Raw genomic sequence first — 20,425 nt, 5'->3', positions numbered from 1 at the left:
TCCAGCATGAGGTTGAAAAGCAACTTCGTCAAATAGTAGTGCAGATCCTCCATAGGCAAACTGATGGCCAGGGATTCTGGTCTATGATATTTCACCTAATAATACCTTTGTCTTGCTCTCTTAACTGGTGGGAGAGTACTAACTCCTGTCTCCAAACATCAACTCTGATGCATGGCCCTCTTTCAGCTGCTGTTAGGGGCTCACCACAGCAGGTCTCCAGGTCACATTCTTGGTCTAGCCTTTGTGAAGCCTGACAGGGGAGAGGCTGTGGAGATGATTGAATAATGACAGTTCAGGGTATAGTTTCCAGGAGGACCCCAGATGGTTGCACAAAGCCCTGTTCAATGTGAAAACACTGCAATAAAGTGAGATCCAGGTGGCAGCTCTTCTATGAGGACTTTGACATGAGGAGGACCTTCCAGCACCCTTGATAATGTGTAGTATTGTGGTGATCCACACTCTCTCTAAGAGATTTGTGAGTTCATTCACTTAAGCTCCAAGACCTTGTTCAATCTCCAAACATTGTTGCAAAAGCAGAGGGAGCCTTCTGGCCTGGGCACCACAAAGGCCTGCACTGATTGACTGCTGATGGATTCCTTGATGACTGTCTCCTCCAGCATTTTTCTAATTTCTTCTATCACCAGGACTCAAGAACCCTATAGAACCATGTCCACTTGTGAAGACATCTAAATGTTGTGTTGCAGGGATTGGTTTAGCCAGGGGTGCAAGCACATCATGTGGAGGGATATTGTCCTCTGTGCCTGCCATGGTACAAAGAGTAGAGAGTAGAGTTGTGAATTCAATCCATAGATTTATGTGATCAGTCTGCTCACTTCTCATCCTCCAGGTTGACTAATGCAATATGACAGAGGCTTTGCCGGATGGTCAATAACTTACAGTCCACATTGGAACCAGGGCAAAGATATTGTCTGGAAATTATGAAGTAAAGAGATAGTTGTTCCCAGGCCACTAGCCAAGTTACAGCAGGTCCTATGGACCACTGCCAAACAGAAGCTTAAATGGTGAAAAGATGCCATTTGAGTGCATCATCAGCCACCATCCTCTGCAGCATTCTCTCCAGGGTCTGCTTGACCTTCCACCAAATCATAAGTGTGGGGTGGTAAGCCAGCATATGCAGTAATTTGACCTGTAAGAGCATCTTTTTCAGAATCCCCATGCAGCTGAGCAGTTTCACCAGGTCCCAGGCAAATTATCACTGAGATGTCCTAATGTTGAATATGGCAACAAACTTATCATAATAGTAATAAATCTTATTTGTATAGCCAGTTTTTAAAACAAGTTGAAAGTTTCAATTCAAATCAAGTTCATCCATTACTATCTGCTCAGTAATAAGGAACATCACCAGAGAATAGGAGGGCTTTACTTTGTATTTACTTTGTTTTGGTGTTTTGTTCTGACTCTGATCTGCACATGTCATGCATCTTTGAGTGCTTTGTTGCAATAAAGGAATGTGATTTAAGTGAGACCTCTGAACTGAGAACTACTTGTCAAATGAATACATATTATTTTATTTTTTTAATTTTTATTTATATTTCTGCATTAAAAAAATACATGGAGATGCAGTTACATATCAATGTTTATTTATATTACTGCATTAAAAAAATACATGGAGATGCAGTTACATATCAATGTGAAAACACTGCAATAAAGTGAGACCCAGGTAGCAGCTCTTCTATGAGGACTTTGATATGAGGAGGACATTCTAGCACCCTTGATAATGTGTAGTATTGTGGTGATCCACACCCTCTCTAAGAAATGTGTGAGTTCATCTACTTAAGCTATAAGACTTTGTTCAATCTCCAGACATTGTTGCAAAAGCAGAAGTGAGCCTTCTGGCCTCTTGCCAAAATGAGAAGCTACTCACTGCATCAGTTAGGGTTAAATAACTTGTTGCCAGCTGAACCATAATCACCCATGCTGTAATTATCCAATGGGAGGCTCTTACCTATTTGCTTAGTTAAATCCAGGGGGTGACCAGTGTATTTCAGTAACAGAAAGAAGAAGAAGAAGAAGAAGAAGAAGAAGAAGAAGAAGAATAGCAGCAGTAGTAGTTAAAAAATAAATATATATCTAACAACAGGCATTCTGCAATTCCTAGATTTGAGTTGTGAATTAAGATTCAACAGAAAGAAGTGAAATTAGCATTCAGATAAGGTCGCTGTGTGGTGCTTCGTTTCGACATCTGCCTGTGTAGACGATTCTAGCGGGTATATCAAGTAAGTTACTTATAATTCCCCCTAGTGTCTAGAATTAATGTTTTCAAATTAATGTCTTAATGTCTTAGAATTAATGTTTTAACATATCTGATTTCCATTTACTCTCTGGGTGGAGTAGTTTAAGATTGCATTGAAATAATTAAAATAGGGAATGTGATGTCGCTTTATTAAAGAATGATATGGTAGTGCATCACCATGGAAACAGTCTTAATAGAATACCCTTTCTATTTAGCCCTGGGATTAAAAAAAAAAAAAAAAAAAGTTCCTTTGGAAACTAAGGTTAGTTTCGGCTTGTATCTGTGTGCTCTCATTGGTCCAAAGACGTGGCTCCAGCAAAAAGTATCCATTCCCCGCCCTTGGTAGGACCAACCCACTACTTTCTCTAAAATCGAAATAATGAAAAAAATGTTACTTCTGCAAATTGTAGCAATTATGTTTTTACACGACTAGTCACTATACTGACGCATAATTATTAACTTCGATAGCAGCATCTTAAATGAAAAAATCCATTTATAGGTCTAAATTGATTTGATCCATAATGGTAATTCTCTTTAGACATTCGGAGAAACAGCACAAAAGACGTATTGTGATAGGCCTCGGAATATCATGTACAATACAGCCAAAGTTATCAAAAATATACACACTATTTTATATGACAGGAACACCGTCGCGCAAGGTTACAGGTGTATAGTTTACAAAACACGGAAGTGACGTTGTCGCTCACGAGACGCGGATTAAACCATTGGATTGCAGTAGATTGACGTCCGAACTGTCTTCAGACGACGAGAGGATCAGAAATTATACGGTAGGAACAAAATTGTTTTTTTGCTGTTATCGTTTCCTTTATTAATACATGTAGGGCACGTGTGATAGTTTTACGTTATTCTTTGCAGTTTTAAGAAACACCCTTTTTTGAGAAACGGAATGGTAGTGCAGGAAGACGTGGCTGTGATGTTTGCCTGTTACTCCTGTGTGTTGCTGATGTAGCTCGGACAGCAGCTAGCTGGCTAAACCCAATGTGTCCTCGCTGTTTTAATAGATGAAATAAAAAGCTTTGGTCCACACATTTAGCATTCTTTAACGATATATTCAACGTTAATAAAAACTCACCGCATAGGCTACAATTACAGTATATATTGGAATGCGAACTGGCCGATGCTGCTATTAGGCTATATCGCATTACCCTATTACACTAATAACGACGTTTTAACATACTGAGAGCACGAATTTTTTGGCAGTTATTAACTTTTGTATTCGGCTTTGTCCGTTTTTTTCTTCTTCCGTAAATCAAGAATATGTCATGGCATAGACTGTGCCAGAATAGTAACCTGCTGCGGTATGCGCGGACCGGGGCGTCTTTGTGAAACAGCCCACACAACATCTTGCAGATTACAGCCTATAGAGGTCTGTGGTTTAAACGACCGCCAGTGGGTAAAGGTAGACACAGCTACTGAAAATGTTTGTTTAAAAATTATTTGTTGTACTCGGTATAGAGTGTGTTTGATGGGGTTGTTTCATGTTATATCAGCTGCCTTTATAACCAGCTACTCAAAATTATACATCTGGCTTTTGATGTAATAATAATAATTTAGTTAATTGTAATGTGTTGTCAGCAGTTCCTGGTGGAAATAGAAATTTAGATTACTGTATTCAACCAAAAAACTCTTAAAAGTGCATTGAACAAAGCAAATTACATTTTAATAAAGCATTTATAAAACCCTTAATGCTAGAGGCCTGCCTGAGAAACACTTTTGTGGTTTCTTTTTTATGAGACAGCGGTTACCAGATAATTTATTTCTAACCTAATAATGTAGATTTTCTCGTTTTTGTAAAACGTTGTAATCTTACATTGATTTGAGACTGTACATCATGTGTGTTTTGAATCAGTTTTATTATTTCCTTCTGAAAGCGATTTCTTTGTTAGTTGAATGCCACATGAATGAAGCTTTGAAGCTGCAAACTTTAAAGGATCTGAAAAATCAAACATAGCTTTGGTACTTTTTGTTGTACCTATTGTAACTTAGTATTCGGTAAAATAAATAAATTAATCAATTTTACAAGTCTCTCCAAATGTAAACTTTTGATCTTTTGCATATGTGAATGAGGGAACCGTCCAGTAACCTACCTAATATCAAACTTAATTTGCCCAGTACATTCTGGATCCTCTTGTGAGCTATTTTACACAGTTCTTCTGGAATCTGGGGAAATAAATGACTGATACCCAGCCGTTTGAGTCAGCCATTCAGTGGGCAGACACCACTGATGGAGTTGGTGTGGGCAGAGCGGGGTGGTATGTGCTGTGTTCGAGTGGAACCCATCTGACCGAATTAGTCAGGCAGGCCTTGTGAAAAGTGGCACCTGCTGGCAGGAAGGAGTTGCTGCCTTGTGTGTCTTTGTGTGTGTGTGTGTTTGTGTGTTTGTGCGTGTGCGCGCGCACCTAAGCCTGTAAAAAAGGAATCCTAGAAGCGGTAGTATGAGCTCTGACTGTGTGTTATTGCTGAGATCCATGTCCACAATGTTGCAAGTTCTGTAATGTATTAGTACCTTCATGCACAGAGAAATAAGTCTTGCAAATTCTAATTTGCCTCATCTGAGGCTAGATGGATTTCACGTATCTCAGGTGGCATCCCGAAACAGCTATATAATCTTAATTTTTAAATATAGTAGGATATGCAAGGGTTTTTAGGTTTGGTTCGGCTGGTTATAAATAAAGCGTGTATAGCTGTCAGAGGGGAAATATTCAGACAAAAGTGGTCCTTTTGTAGATGATAATGGGGCAGATGTTTAGCAGTGGTGGAACATTGAGAGACATTGAGACATTGAGAGAGAAAGGTTCCCTTCACTTGTGTCCTTATCTGAATGTGCTGAATGTGTATTTTATCTACTCCACTGAGAGACTCATGGCAAACCTCATGTATGCATGCTTACCTCATGTTAAGGAACTATTAACTAAATACTACATGCAGTAACGAAGTGTTAATTAGAGCCACTTCACTGTTCGTAACTGAGAAACATTTCCATTTTTGTTTTTTCTATATAAGCAAGAAAATGACATGACAACCAAAACCTTTTGGGCAAGGAAACCCATGTGTCAGTATATGCCCAGGCAAAAGTGACATAATCAAAGTGGGTGTGACAGGACTGAGGGGCCAGCCACTTATCTATAATAAATTGTACAATACATTTATTGTGGATCAGTGGTGCCAACATAATACTGTTCATGGGACACAGAGACCTTCATTTACATAATCTTCATAAACTGAAAACAGAGATCACGCCACTAATCTCGCCCTGGAGAGACATTTGTCTCCATCTATCTTTCTCTTTCTCTTTCTTTCTCTTGTTTCTTTGTCCTTTTCTCTCTCTTTCTCAGGTTTTATCACAGCTTATCTGAGACTAAAATCTGTTATCTCTTCTAGAAATTGTTTCTAGTATTTAAGAAAAAGATACTATGATAGCTTACATATAATGAAATATGAGGCAAATACAGTAAATAACAAACAGGTAAAGTATTTATTTACAAGATATCATGATTTATTTAAGGCTAATGGTTATTGAAATCGTGCTAAGCTTCTTAAAGTTTCCACATATTATTGGAGCAGTGGAGAATATTGTGTTTGTGTGCTTTCACAGGTGAAATAGTGTGTATGTAAGAATACACTCATAGTAACGCCAGCATCCGTGCTGCGTATTGCATCCTCAGTGGCTTTTGATGTGCGTTTAAGCAGAGGAAACCAAATGAGGCGAACTGTAGACTGATAGGGTGCTGTGTCCTTCTCTGCCTGCCCCCCTCTTCCTCCCCTCCCTCCATCATCCGGCTGTATCGCTTCTTTCCTGCTGAGTGACATTTCAGTAATGATGCTGTTTTTCTCCCCTCCGCTGCCCTCCGCTGACTCGGGCCCATGCAGGGCTTCTCCACCATGGACTCAGACTGCCCCCGTTACCTGCTCACCACTGGCTGATCCCCATGAGCACCAGGCTGTAAGATTGCAATAGCACCTTCATCAGACTTTAGTGAACGATGCCGAAGCGATGATGTCAGCAGACAGCAGCCGTCTACAATAAGGGCCAGCTCCAACTGTACACGTTGTTGGAGCAGATTGACTCTACCAGTAATGCCAACCCCAGCAGTGTTGTTTCCCATGTTGATGTACAGTGCGCCACCGTACCTGAAATCCTGAACCTCAGATGTAGTTGAGACCTTTCCCCAGGGTTATGGGCTATAAGGTTTTGGTGGACAGTTGAAGTCAGTGGTGGCAGCATGTTTGAGAACAGGGTTAAGCTTACATAGTCATTAGGTGTAGTTTGGCTATTAGGCCTGTAGGTGGACAGGGGCTTGACCTGTCAAGCAAGCCCCACTCTCATTGTCTTCCAGGACTGGACTGTTTTTGTCATTGAGCCTTCAAAACTGATTCCCTCAGAAACTATTAGTGGTAGCTAGGTATTTTGGCAAAAAACATGCACGCATTAAGCAAACATGTCAGGTGATTGTCTGGTCCAGACTTGTGAAGGACAGTTCTGTTTGCTCTGTGTTTTAGTACTGTATTACAGCATAGAATTGATCAACTGAGCATGCAGTCGCACTGGATCTTAGGCTGACTATGTATGTGTGTTTCTAGATGTCCGTTTGGGCACTTTGATGCATGTGCTAATGAACATGATGCCTGAGGGTCCTGAAGAGAACCATGTCCCGTTCTGTTTGTGTGTTTTGCTGTACTTTTGTCCATACATGGTTCCTCATAGAGAAGTGTGCTGTTGTTGCTGCTGTGTGTTGCGTATTTGTGTTCTTATATTTTGTTGAGTATTTTGTTACTGCACAGTGCAATATACTGCTGTGTGTGTGTGTGTTAGTTTGTGTTAAAATCTATATGTATCTTTACAGGGCAGTGTGATGCTGGTGTGTGAGTGTGTACTTTTGTTGTGGTGCGTGTACACTTCCTCACAGAGCAGTATGCTGCTTTAATTACTCCTGCATGCTGTGAAACATGGACAGCATATTAACACACGAGCAGAGAAGCAAACATGATGGCACACACACTTTAGTCCCACTTTTCTGGTCTCATCATCTCTCTTCCCATCCATCCCCTCTCTTCTCCTCTCCTCTCTTCTCTTCAACTCTCCTCTCCTTTCCTCTCCATCAATGACACTATGCTCACTCCCTCCATCTCCTTTGGCTGTTAAAAGTATTTTTTTCTGAGGTCCAGCCTGCTCTGCCAGTCATACATACTGGTTATTCTCAGGTGACTATATTGTGAAACACTGACTGGATGCAGAGCTGCTGCATCAGCCTGAAGCCTGGCCATCATGCAGACTGATCACAGACCATGTTGAGGACTATTAGAGGTGCTCTTTCTGAGACTCATTTAAGGTCGGCACCTGTTGTTTTGGTCTCAGCAGCTGAGTATGACCCCTACATTGCACAGGGTCCAGAATGCTTAACTCCCTGGGCTGCTACTTCACTGGGCCATCCATGGGTGCCATATCCATGTCATGCATGTCTAAAGTCGGAGTGGTACTCGTCCTGAACCTCTTAAGATTGCAGGGAGTCTTGGGTGCATTTGATTGGTATTCTTTCATGCCTTGCAAGTGCCCCATGCTGTAGGTATGAATTAGACACTGGATGGTGTTCCTCATGTAAAGCTGGTAGACTACGCCAAGAATCTTTCTGGTCACTGTCAGCCATATACTGTACTGGCTTTGATGCAGTTCTTTTACATATCATCAGAAGTTTGTTAAAGTAATTTGAAATTTTATACAAATGATCGATTGCGGAAACATTGGAAAAAGCTCCCCTGCTCACTGGGTCTCCTGCTCTCTTTAGAACAGCATGCACGTGGTACAGTAGTCCTTGGGGCGGGGCTGATGGCAGTTGATTGCTCCATTTGATGCAATTTTTCCACAGTGTCCCTGGTGTGCTTGGATGCTGGTTTTGTCTTATTCATGCAAGGGACACAGTACCTGTCTGTGTGTGTGTGTGTGTGTGTGTGTGTGTGTGTGTGTGTGTGTGTGTGTGTGTGTGTGTGTGTGCGCGCACGCGCATGTCTATGTTATTCGTGCAAGAGACACTGAAGCTGTCGACATGTGTGTTCTCCTGCTTAAATAGTAATGAGAATGTGTAATAGAGCTGGCCCTTACCTGGCTGTCTTTCAGCCTAGCCCTGCAGCTAGGAGCAGGGCTCACAGAGAGAGGCAGATTGAGAGGTGGCTCTGGCCAGCACCAGGGCTCTGAGCCCAAAAAAAGAGAGAGGTGGTTGTAGCCAGGAGCAGGGCTCCAGGAGAGAGATGGTTGTTCTGTCTAGCTGCCTTTACCTCAGGAAATCAGAGCAGGCCTGAATTAGCTCACTATTGAGGTGAGGCCACAGTGTGGAGTGAAAGGCTAACAGCACTTACTGATAAAGCGGCCTGAGCGCAGTAGTGACTGGCTCTATGACAGGAACATGCAGTCCCTGCATGGCAGTCTGAACATGTGGTATGACACTCAGTTCTTTCTGCTTTCTCCATTCTTGGTGCTCACATGCCGAAAGTTGAAATGAAAAGGGTTTTGTGCATAATGCCTGCCTGCCTACCTGTCTGTCTGTTTTTGTTTAATTTGCTGATGGCTCCTTTTGATCAGACGACCTTTGGAATCCTAACTTGTTTTAGGTCAGGTGTAGCTTGCTACGCAAACATAGTCATGGCCCACTCGCACTCTCATAGTGCAGAAAAGCTCCCAAAACACTTTAGTCAATATTTAACCATAGACCTGACTGCTCTCTGCCTAAGACACACTAGCCATAGGGTCCAGTGACTTCTCTGTGCATGTATGTTGACGGTAAGGAGTTATGCCAGAAGGAAGGGAGAACATTAACTTTTTGAAATAATAAATGTGTGATTCTACTGCTGACTGCGACCTGTTTATGGGGCTGGGTTCGGTTTATGCTTGTGCTAAAAATTTGTTGTTTTTAGCACATGTTGTTTTAAAGCAAGGATGTGAATGGAAAATAGCTTTTCATGTTAATATGATTTCAGACTTTTTAGATCCTGTTTTTTATTATTTGATTATTTGACTGCTTGTTTGGTGTTATCTTCTTTGTCTTGTGCTTATTAGTGCAGAACTAATACTGCAGCTGGTGAATTATGGCTAGCAGATTTGTTCTCTGGTTATTAAAATCTCTTGATTAAGTAGCTTCAAACTATGCATTTTATTTGCATTTCATTAATAGCAATTACGCTTGTATTTATGAATCAGAATTAACATAAAGCTTAGGTTATGACTAGTTTAATTTATACATGGAAGCTGAAAATGGCAATATTAGAAGAACCTTTATTAATCAGATCTTACTTGTATTTCAGTAAGATCCTTCAAACTGTCTCACCAAATTGTAATCATCTATAAATAAGGGCTTTATGGATAAACACCAAATGTATCACATCATGTCCCAGCATGCTAGATGACAAAGACCACAAAGAGAGATTGGGAGCTGTGCTAGACCACCTGATCCAGTGTTTGCCTGATATAGGCCTGAAATTTCACTTCAGCACTTTAACATTAATCACAAAGACTGTTAGTAGTCATGTGTGAAATTACTTATCTTAATAACAGTGACTAATTCTATTGTGTTCTCACTTTAATAAAGGAATATCCAATGGCAGAAGCTATTCTTTGTCACCATGTGAAGTGAGCAGGGAGGGTTCTGCAGCCCCTAAGGGCGTGGCTGGGGGTTACAGATTTGACATGGTGCATCCCCCATCATATACACAGACCCCCCTCCCACACACACACGCACACACACACCCTGGTGTTTTGTCACTTAATGCCCCAGGCATGAGCAGCTGTTCATCAGACCCAGCCTACATTCTCCTTCACCCCTCTCATTAAAAACATGCTCAGAAGCTAGACAGCCTTCATCCCAGACAGCCTTCCCCTGTCTTCATCTGTTTGCTTTTCACCCTGGTTTAGTTAATGGTTCAGTAAAACACATTTTTTCATTTGCATTATAAGACTGCTGGTCTACTGCTGCAGTGGACTTGCACAGTGTTTCTGATGGATGTACAGGGGAAAAGAAACATTTTTCTTGGCTGATCAGCAACACCGCTTTTCCCTCAGAATATTCAAAACCCATTCCCTTTAAAGAGTTTTATTTATTTATTTATTTTTCCTGGCACTGATTGTTAGATTAGCCACCTGTAGTATTTATTCTAGTACTGCTGACAGTAAATTTGGCTTGTGATTGACCTGTGTACATTTGCCGGCGTTGGAGCAATATTCAGATGTAAGAAGGGCTCTGGATATCTGTCTAGTTACAAGTTGTTCACAAGAACTTTAAGTTCTGCTCTCTCTGCTTTTTAGATGTTGCATGTTTAGGTGATTCATAAATTTTGTAAGATTCCTTTGCTCTTGTCTTTTGTTCTTTGTTCTTGTCTATTCAGAGCATTAAGCTGGTGCTATATTTAGAGCGGGGATTCCCCCACCCGCTTTGAGACTCTGCACTGTACAAAAGATTAGCTCATGGCCTACAAGCCCTTTGTTGATATATACTCACACAGAGCCTTTTTTTTTTACCTCTTACAGCAAACGCTGTCACTGATACACAGAAAATAACCTTTTCCTTTCCCCCCATTCAGAAAATGAGATCCAGAGTGATCTGAGAAGCAAGTCTCAGCCCTCTGACCTTTGTCCTCAGCACTGTGTGTATTTGTTTGCAGGTGAAGTGGCGAAGAGGACACGGAGCGGGACCCGTGTCTAAGCCTTCTCCAGAAGCAACCGTGGGGACATGACTGCCGCTCCCTCTGCGGGTAAATGGCCTCACTGGTTTTGCCTCTTTTGGCCACGCACGGCCACTGACAGCACTCACCTTGAGCAGTCCACGGGTGCCTTTATGGGTGCTAATGGAGAAATGCCTGGGAAATGCACTTCTCCAGTCTTCCAGAGGGTGAATTAGAAAGTGATGATGTATGATTGTTCTTGTTCTTGATCTAGGTTTTGTTTCAAAGTCAGATTCAATAAAGGATGTTTAGACATACCCTTGGTCCTGCCATTCCCTTACACATAAACTGGGTGATTTGGGGTGTGTGTGGGTGTGTATGTGCATGGTTTGGGTTAAATCAAGCAGAAGGTTTTATAGCCAGAGGATCACCTTGAAACTGAAGCATGCTTTCTTTTCCCTCTGCTGGTCAGGTGAAACTGTGGCTCTCGCACTCAGCCTCCTGTAGTATATCTGCAGGATACCAGAGTGAGATCTTGGCATTAATCTGGTGCATCCATATAATTGGCTCTATCATCAGAAAGTTTCAATGTATTCATCAGTCTTTTACTTGGGTGGTGATTTTCTGTTTTGCAAACTCAAATTGGTCATCTGTCTTCAAAGTCAAGTCCTCTAAAGAAACACAGGAATTCAAAATGTATGCTGGAGTAGGGAAACAGGGAGTAGTCCACTGGGATAGGGAAGCCGATCTGAGTGATAAGCTCTGTGCCTATAACTGCTGGTTTCCTTGCAACCCAAGACTAATTTACAGTCAGGAACTGCATGGGAGAACATTCAGCCTTTTGGGTGGCAGATGGTTCACACACCTGTGCAGGTCTAGCGGCAATGGTGCAGAAAGTCGTGGAGGAAAGCTCTCTGTACTGTCTCCATCAGCCCACCATGAATCCTCAGCATTGGCATGATTTCTGTTAGGGACAGTGAAGACATGTCACCACCACTTTTCTGATTATCCAAATTGTCCCAACCACTAAATCAAATATACTGTTTCTAGAGGCATTTGTCCTTTTTGTTCCCACCTCAACGTGCTGTGGTGTTATTGCTGGAGCTGAGTGCGTCTTAGATGGAAACTCCGCGGTGTTGATTCAGAGGAGAGAGCTAGCTGGAGCACGTGCGAGGCTGGCCGCAGGTGTTTTGCCTTCTGCGGTCATAACGTTATGGGACAGGTATCACATTAAAACAATATGGGACAGGTATCACCTTAAAACAAGAAACACTGATTGTTCGGTGATATGAAAGACAACTGTCCTGGGTAGGAAATGTAGCCAGCTAGTTAATAGTTTTGCTAACGTTAGCACTGTGCAAACAATAGTTGGTCATACCAACGTTATACTAGCTAGTATAGGTTATATAGTCCACTTGGTTAACATTAACAGATCACTTAAATTTAATTAGCTCTACTAGGACAAGCGAACTGAATGTTGCTGTGACATGGTGTGCTGAAGGGTGATTTTGTGATATTGCTTTTGACGTGGACGCACAACGTCGCAGCTGTTTCTAGACAGCTAACCTGGCTAGCAAGTTTTGCACTGGAGACTAATGTTGCTAACAAGTAATAAAAGCTTACACGATTTAATATCGTTCCACCTGCAAGCCAACATAATCATATACATGCCAAAATCATATACATCTTCCCGACAGTGTACCAAACCTCAGAGTTATTAAATAATCTCAGTCATATTGCTTATGTAATTTCTGGCAAAAATGACAAAGGTGCACCTCCAGTGGGTGTTTTGGCCATAGTACGATTATTTTGATTTAAAGTTTATTTTGATTATGGAGTTTGTTTTGCAGTTATTATAAGCATACAAATCCAATTAATTGTATATAATTTAGCTCTTCAATAAATTGACGTTCTTCATCATAAGGGTTGTGTGTGCATTATTGAATTTATAGGCATTCAGGTATGGTATAATAAACAAATTTTTAAAAATATTTAATCATGAATCACGATTAGTTTTAAACTATTGTCTGCAAAAAAAATCATGATGGTGAGAGGCCTGGGAAGGAATACTGCCTGTATTGTGCATAGTTTACTGTTTTGTGTCTTGGTACTGCAGGTTATAGTGTTATCTATTTCTTGAGTGGTCCATGGCAGCCTTACAATGGGAGAAAAAGGCTGGAAAAAAATGAGCTTGAATTTCCAGTAAAAAAATATGAAAGAAATCAGACCTTTCAGTGATGCAAAATAGCAAAAATGCTTATAAAATAAACTAAAACCACATTATTGTAAACAAATCTGTTTTGATATATACTTCCATTCATATTTTACCTTTTAAACGCAAATCCAATTAACATTTATATGTTATACACGGACATAGTGATACACAGGCCGAAGACGCTCTGTCAACATGTTGGAAGATCAGAGAATGCATAAATATTGTAAGACAAAAGGTTGTAGACCTTGTGTTGTGTCTCCCAAGCCCCACTGAAGGCCTGTGGGGTAAACTGGAGGAGAGCGTGAAGGACTGAAGGATCTGAATGAGCTTCCTGTGGAGGAATGTTCTTTGATCCCTTTATGTATCCTCGCAACTCATTCAGTGCCAGTAATTGTGACACGTGTATTTGAGAAAATTATTCTTCATAAAAACTTTTTTTTTATTATTATTTTAACATCTAAAACTTAACAATTCTGTTATTGATTTAGTGTAAGATCAAGCTCATAAACATCAAATGCATTTTAATAGCCTTTTTTATCCAGTCATTCTAGATGGAAATTTAGAGAATCAAGCCTGCGTTCAGTGTAGGTTTGTTTTTTGTGTCTTTTATTATAACACAATTCATTGACATTTGTGTTATTTGACTGGATCCAGGCTCAGTTCTGTCTGTGCAAAGGCTTAAAGGGAAGCTCTGAGCAGTCTTTGTCTTGTTTCCATAAATATGGCTGTGTGCAGTTGATTAGGGCCAATTCTGACGTCAAGGAGCAGACCTATTAATTGGGCTTTTGTGTTTGGCTAGTGCTGGAGTGGTGATGATATACGGTGCAGGTGGTTATAAATAGCCATATGGAATAAATCCTGTCACATGTACGCCTGTGCTGATAAAATCACATTTGACACAAATGCATGTGAAAACATAATGCAAAATGTGTTACATTTTCTGGTTAACTCGTTTCACAGCACGCATGTCAACACGTGCATATGCACACCGTCTGCGTAAGAACGCTCTGTCCAGTTTGGCATTCAGATTATCTCTCTCTCTTCTCTCTGGGTTACTCCTCATCTCCTTCCTCTTGTGTCTGTGTGTTGTGTGTGTTCGTGTATTTTTCTCTCTGTGTTGCCTCTGTAAGTCTATGCAAGAATGAGAGAAAGTGTGTGTGTGTGTGTGTATATGTGCATGTTTCGAGCTGCATCATGTCTGGGTTGCTTCTCTCTTTCCTCCTGTGTGTGTTTGTGTGTGTGTGTGTTTCTGTATTTTCCTCTGTATGTTGCTTCTGTAAGTCTGTGTGCAAGAGTGTGAGGGACTGTGTGTGTGTGTGTGTGTGTGTGTGTGTGTGTGTGTGTGTGCGTGTGCGTGCGTGCGTGCGCATGCGCATGTTCCAAGCTGCGTCATGTCTGCGTCACCACACCCCTTCATTCATGAAAGTGTGACGTGAGCAGCACCAGCCCTGCTCCCACCCCCTCTTTCACTCTGACTCTGTGTGCATGCTCCATCTCCCTCTTTCTTTCTCTCCCTCCTCCTGGGCTCCCTCTTCCATCCCTCGCTCTCTCGCTGTCTCGCCTTCTCTATCTGGGATCTGCCACTCTGCTGCAGAAGCACCATGCAGGCCGGCTCCTTCAGATGTGAGTAATGCACTGTAGTGCTATTTGTATTTGTGCATGGGTGATATGTTTGTGGAGGTGTATGTTGTTTGTGTTTGTTCATGTATGTATGTTCGTGTGTGTGTGTGTGTGTGTGTGTGTGTGTGTACATTTCAGAGAAAGCTTCTCAATGTATCTTAGTGAGATTATCTGCATTTCTCTGTGGGTGGGAGTATGTGTGTTTGAGTGTGTGTGTGTGTGTGTGTGTGTGTTTGCAAATGTGTGTGTAAGTGTATGTATGTGTGTGTGTGTGTGTGTGTGTGTGTGTGTGTGTGTGTGCGCCTGTGTGTTTGTGCACGTGTGTATGCGCATCCGTGTATGCGTGCGTGTGAGTGTGGCAATGCTATATTTGGCTCAGTCAGTGATGCTTGGATCTGATGCAGTAGTTCTCTTGCCTCTGCCCTCTGCTGAAGGACAGGCAATGGGGCTGACAAGTGTACGATGCTTTCCCCTTAATACACACACACGCATACACGCGCACGCATATGTGCACACACCCATACATTACCACATCTGTACTGCCAATGGAGTTCAGGTATAATAGAGAGAGAGAACCAGGGACAGAGAGAGGGAGATTTTTTCCTGTGGCATTGCTCTTCTGATTCCTCCCACTCTCACTTCAGTATGTCTCACTCTCTTTCTCTTTCTCTTTATCTCCTTGCTGAGAAGGAGGTACATGGCTCAGTACAGTTCTGCTTCCTTTGCTAAGGAGTATATTTATGTAATGTCATCCCAGCAGCAGAAGGCACTTCAGACGAAGAAAGAGAGCGATAAGGGGAAGAAGTCAGGATAGCTAGAGCAGAATGGAGGTTGTGATGCTGCATATATTACCTGAGCTCCCTTAAGCTTCAGCTCGGGGTCCCCCGGCTCTCTCTTGCTCTCTCATACCTGACTGGCCAGTGATTGGCCAGGGAGGCTTCGGCCCACTCCACTAATGCAAGCGTTAGTGTATTGATTCCTCTGCTTTTTTGATTCCTGAGGTTTTTAAGAGCTCAGGAAGACCAGCAATGGGAGGAGTGCCTGGGCAAAACAGAGAGGGACAAATTAGTGCCTCTTGTGGTCCTAGAAAAAGGTTGGGCCTTTGTGTGTGTGTGTGTGTGTGTGTGTGTGTGTTTCTTCTATCTCTTATCTTCCTAACACACTCCTCCTCTTTCATGCTGCTGTGTGTCAGAGGCAGCCTCCTGTGAAGTGCATGCATGTCTGTGTGCTAGCTTTTTATGTTTGTGCTGGTTTAAAAGCCCAGCGCTGATTGTTAAAGGGGGAGCAGCTGGTCAGATGTGTGGCCTGTCTTCTCATCCTCCTGTCCCTGCTCCTCCTCCCCCCCCCTCCCACATATGGAGCAAGCTCCCCTAGTGTCCTTTGTAGTCGCTCTGGGAACTCTTCCCATTCCAGCTACTCTCGTGTCAGCGTCTCGTGTCAGTCCGGCAGCGCCGCTACCTCTTCCTCTCTCTATGTTTGTCTCTATCTCTCTCTTCTGCTCTCTATCTATCTGTCTATCTATCTATAGATCTATAGATCTAGCTATCTAGCACAGATGTATTCTTCCTTTCCTTTCTTCATCTTTGCACTCTGCATAGGCCGATCTGCTGGACGTTAGAACTGTGCTTTAGTGAGGTGGACCGATGTTCACTGCTGGTGACTAGAGGATTAGGCCCAGGCTAAACACTATACTATTATTATAACATTATACTGATATTATACTGCTTAGGTAGATTTGCATGCCAGACTGCTATAGTCTTGTCTTTCTCCCCCCCCCCCAACATTACTACTTCTTTAATTCTGTCTTGCAAATTGTAAAACCTACCACATTCTCATTGTTTGATCCACGTGTGTGTGTGTGTGTGTGTGTGTGTGTGTGTGTGTGTGTGTCAGGGCTTATCCGGTGCTCTGGACTCTGAGGACTGATAACTGCCTTCCTCCCCTGCTGCGTGCTTTGTGGCTGCTGGGTTATTGTAGAGCACCACAGATTCACTGCTGATGTGATTCACAGCAGCCACAGTCCACTCGTCACACAACTCACTCGACCTGATGGCCACAGTCCACTCAGTGCCCCCATCTTAGTGAGAGCGCTTGTTTGTCTGCAAATGTATGTATGCCTTCTGGTGCCAGCTTCTAATGATTAGCAGGTCATAAGTAAACAGCACACACACACACACACACACACTTTAACTAATGCTCCTGCAGGGTGGGTCAGATGCAGCATCAGACTAATCTGTCTATAAGATCCTAATTTTAGTAACGGCCTCAAGAAAACAGCAGAACAGTGTAATGTTGCTGGAATGCTCTTAACAAGCTCACAGAGCTAGAATTATTGCATGCCACTTACACGCTCCAGGGAAGTTAATCATCGCCATGCTAGTGTATGTGCAACATAATCTACTAATCCACTTTACAATCCAGTGTCTGAATGTGTGTGCTTGTGTTCTTAGCGACAAATGACTGAGCTGTTTTGGAATGAAGACAGACCTGCTCTGGGCCCAGGCTAACAGACTGATGGACAGAGATAGGTTAACGTTCAAGATTACGCTGTGTTTAGCTTTTGGAAAATTCTGACATACTAAAGGTGACACAGATGTCCACGCTCAAAGGGACAGCCTGGTTCAGCATGCAGGTACTGACCCTCATGATGTGCTGAATTCGAAATGCTGCAAGGACCAAAACCTAATTGAGCATCTCCTCATACCCACACACAGGTATGAAATCAAGTGCCTTTAAAAGTTAGCACTCACCAATGCATCTTCAGTAAACACATAGAATTTGCATTTCCCATTCATGTGCTCCACGCTGCCTTTCACTCTGCAAGGAGAGAGGATAAGCCAATCATTGCAAAAGAGCTTCTGGCCACCCCACCTCGCTGACAGGATAAAAAGCATGCTAGCCCAAAGCCCCTGGTGTGTTTATAGTAATAATGTCTTGGGCTCTCTGTGGTTTGAGCAGAATAATGAATACATTTAGATTCCTGTTCTTTTTGTGATGCCTCCCAGGTTTGTGGTAAACGAACTTTGACACCTATTTGCTAAAACATTTTCCCCATTAAGGGACACAAATGCAAGGAGCCAGATTTGGTTCTGTTAGTGAAGAAAGTTAAATATACAACAGCAGAGAATTTATTGTTCAGCTTGTGCATTGCATTCAATAAATCAGAGTCTCTGGATGGCAGGAAAGGTAGATGAGACTGCCATTGTTTTCTTTTCTCTGCTTAGGCCCATTCTAAACACTGTTATTATTCTATTATTACACTGCTTGTGATTTGGAGTGCTGAGGGGGAAATGCGTGTCAGACAGCAATAGTCTTGCTGTCATTTCTGAGACTTCACTCTCTCTTGCCTCTCTCTTTCTTCTTCTGTCTTTCTGGCCTTCTCCTTTATATATTGCTGATTCGTGACTAGTATGAAGAGTCAGATTTTCTCTGTGTAGAAGGACTCCGCTGACAAGGACCGGAAGTTGTTGTACAGCTCAGCGCTGTTCTGAGCAAACAAGCGGGAGTGTTTTTTTATCCAAGTGACCTTTCAGTCAGCAGCCAGGTCATTTTTCCCAGTGCACCACTCTGCTGTGTTTACTCTGGATACTTATGCTCTGCTGAACACAGATTATAGGGTTACCAACCTGCCTCAGTTTAGCACCTGAGGGAAAGAATGGGGGAGAGACAGACAGATAGAGAGAGAGAGAGAGAGAGAGAGAGAGAGAGAGAGAGAGACAGAGAGAGAGAGAGCATAGTACTAAAGCAGCTTTAAACATCTGCCCATACTTCAGTCTGCAGAGTTTGTGCCCAGCCTGCTGGGATACCCTGCCAGGGCTGTGGAAGTTTCTGAATGTCTGTCACTCCAGCTCAGGCCCTGTGGACTAAGCATCAGGTGTGCTTATCAGCAGAGAAGAGGCAGCTGGGGCATTACTCAGGTTCCATGACAGGGTGGTTTTATGCGTGCTGCTTGGGAGGGGCTGAGACAGCATCACATATGCATGCGGGTGGGCAAGCGTGCGAGAGGACGCCTGATAGCAACTTAGAGTGTGAATAAAGCAGTGGTGGTGCTCAGGTGCAGTCGGGTGCTGCTGTGAGTTAATTGGCTGGTGGAATCGTGCTGAGTGATTGAGCAGTCCCTTTTCATCTGTCGGTCAGTGGCAGCCAGCGTGTGATGGGGGGGGGGGCTGGAGCCAGCCTCAGAACAGCAGGATCAGATTGATTTTGATCTAAAAGAGTGGAGAGAGGCAATGTGAGATGGAGAGAGAGAGAGAGAGAGAGAGAGAGAGAGAGAGAGAGAGAGAGAGAGACAGATCAGTTGGTTCAGACTGATGCTGCTGGGATGAAGAATAAAAGGAGAGAGACAGGGAAAGTAAGACCAGGAGCGAGAGAGAGAGAGAGAGAGAGAGAGAGAGAGAGAGAGAGAGAGAGAGAGAGAGAGAGAGGGAGAGAGAAAGAGTCAGGCAGACAGAAAGTGGGAGCATGGCTCTTTGTCGGAGACTAAATTGGCCCTTTGTTGCTACAGCAGCTGGTCCCTCTGGAGCAAGATTCCCCCAGCTCCCAGCCCCCAGCCCATTCTGGCCCCCATGCCTGCAGCTAATAAGACCTAGAGTTATAGGGACACAGTTTCTGTGTGTGTGTGTGCGTGCGTGTGCGTGCGCGTGCGCGTGCGTGTGCGTGTGAGAGAGAGAGAGCATGTGGATGTGGGAAGCTGTGTGTTTATGGTATGTTACAGATTAATGTGAACATCTGTTTTTCCTGGAGTGTGTTTGTGTGAGTGAGATGACTCTTTAGCCTTTTTGATGGGTGGTTTCCGTGAGGAAAAGCTAAAAAATACATGTACTCCTGTATATGAGCAAAACTGTGTACTTAGACCTAGGTGTGTTTGTGTAATTTGTGCTACATTTAGACTTTGTTGCAGTACCTTTGAGTAGCACAAATTGTAGTAATGTATTAGTGGGCTTAACTCTGTGTGTGTGTGTGTGTGTGTGTGTGTGTGTGTGTGTGTGTGTGTGTGTGTGTGTGTGTGTGTGTGTGTGTGTTGGGGTGGGGGGTCGTTACCGGAACCTGATCCCCCAGCCCCACCAGCTGCTCCATCCCTACTGTGTATCACACAAAGTGTGTGTGCGTGTGTGTGTGTGTGTGTGTGTGTGTGCGTGTATGAGAGAGAAAAAGAGTGACAACTACTAATGGTGCTAATGCCAGTATTTTTCCAGACTGTGTAGTTTTCAGAATAGCCCATGGCTCCCACATGGCATAACACAAAGATCGCAGCCTATAAAACAGATGGCTCGCATGCAGTCTGAACTGTAGCATCCGTGGCAAGCGAAGCAATGGGGGGTGTGCTGGATGGAGTGTGGGGGAGTGAAGGGGAGTGTCGAGGTGGAGGGGAACATGTTTGGCTGCATGGTAATGACAGAGGGCATATCCAGCTGCAGCTGCAGATGTGGAATAGACTATGTGCTGGAATAGAGCTCTGAAAAGCAAAGAATGTAAAGCACAACATGCAAAAATGCCTTCTGTTCAATATTTTTACTTTAATAATATTCTGATCAGTTATGTAATCTGTATTCTCTTTAATCTATGAGAAATCTGTAGTCTAATCAGGTAATATAAGTTTACCTTTCAGTTATGTTGCTATTAAAAATTTGTCTCCATCCAACTTAAACTTGAAACTTTGAGGAGTTTCC

General features: G+C 42.8%; 1 protein-coding gene across 6 annotated transcripts in view; it reads left to right on the top strand.

The window, feature by feature from the left end:
• Window positions 1-2,969: 2,969 nt before the first annotated feature.
• map3k13 (mitogen-activated protein kinase kinase kinase 13) overlaps window positions 2,970-20,425 on the top strand; it is a 32,101-nt gene continuing 14,645 nt past the window's right edge. Inside the window, exons 1-3 of one of the 6 annotated variants that reach the window (XM_035523711.2) lie at window positions 2,984-3,042; window positions 6,146-6,218; window positions 10,922-11,011. The gene's annotated coding sequence lies outside the window, so the exon portion shown is untranslated. The other 5 variants (XM_081713092.1, XM_027010885.3, XM_081713093.1 and 2 more) reach the window with 5 other exon arrangements.

Source organism: Electrophorus electricus, chromosome 4 (assembly GCF_041902795.1).
Source record: "Electrophorus electricus isolate QZ-2024a chromosome 4, ASM4190279v1, whole genome shotgun sequence".
In the NCBI taxonomy this organism is placed as follows: Eukaryota; Metazoa; Chordata; class Actinopteri; order Gymnotiformes; family Gymnotidae; genus Electrophorus; species Electrophorus electricus.
Note: the sequence above shows the minus strand (reverse complement) of the source record. Positions and strands in the feature narration are given on the sequence as shown.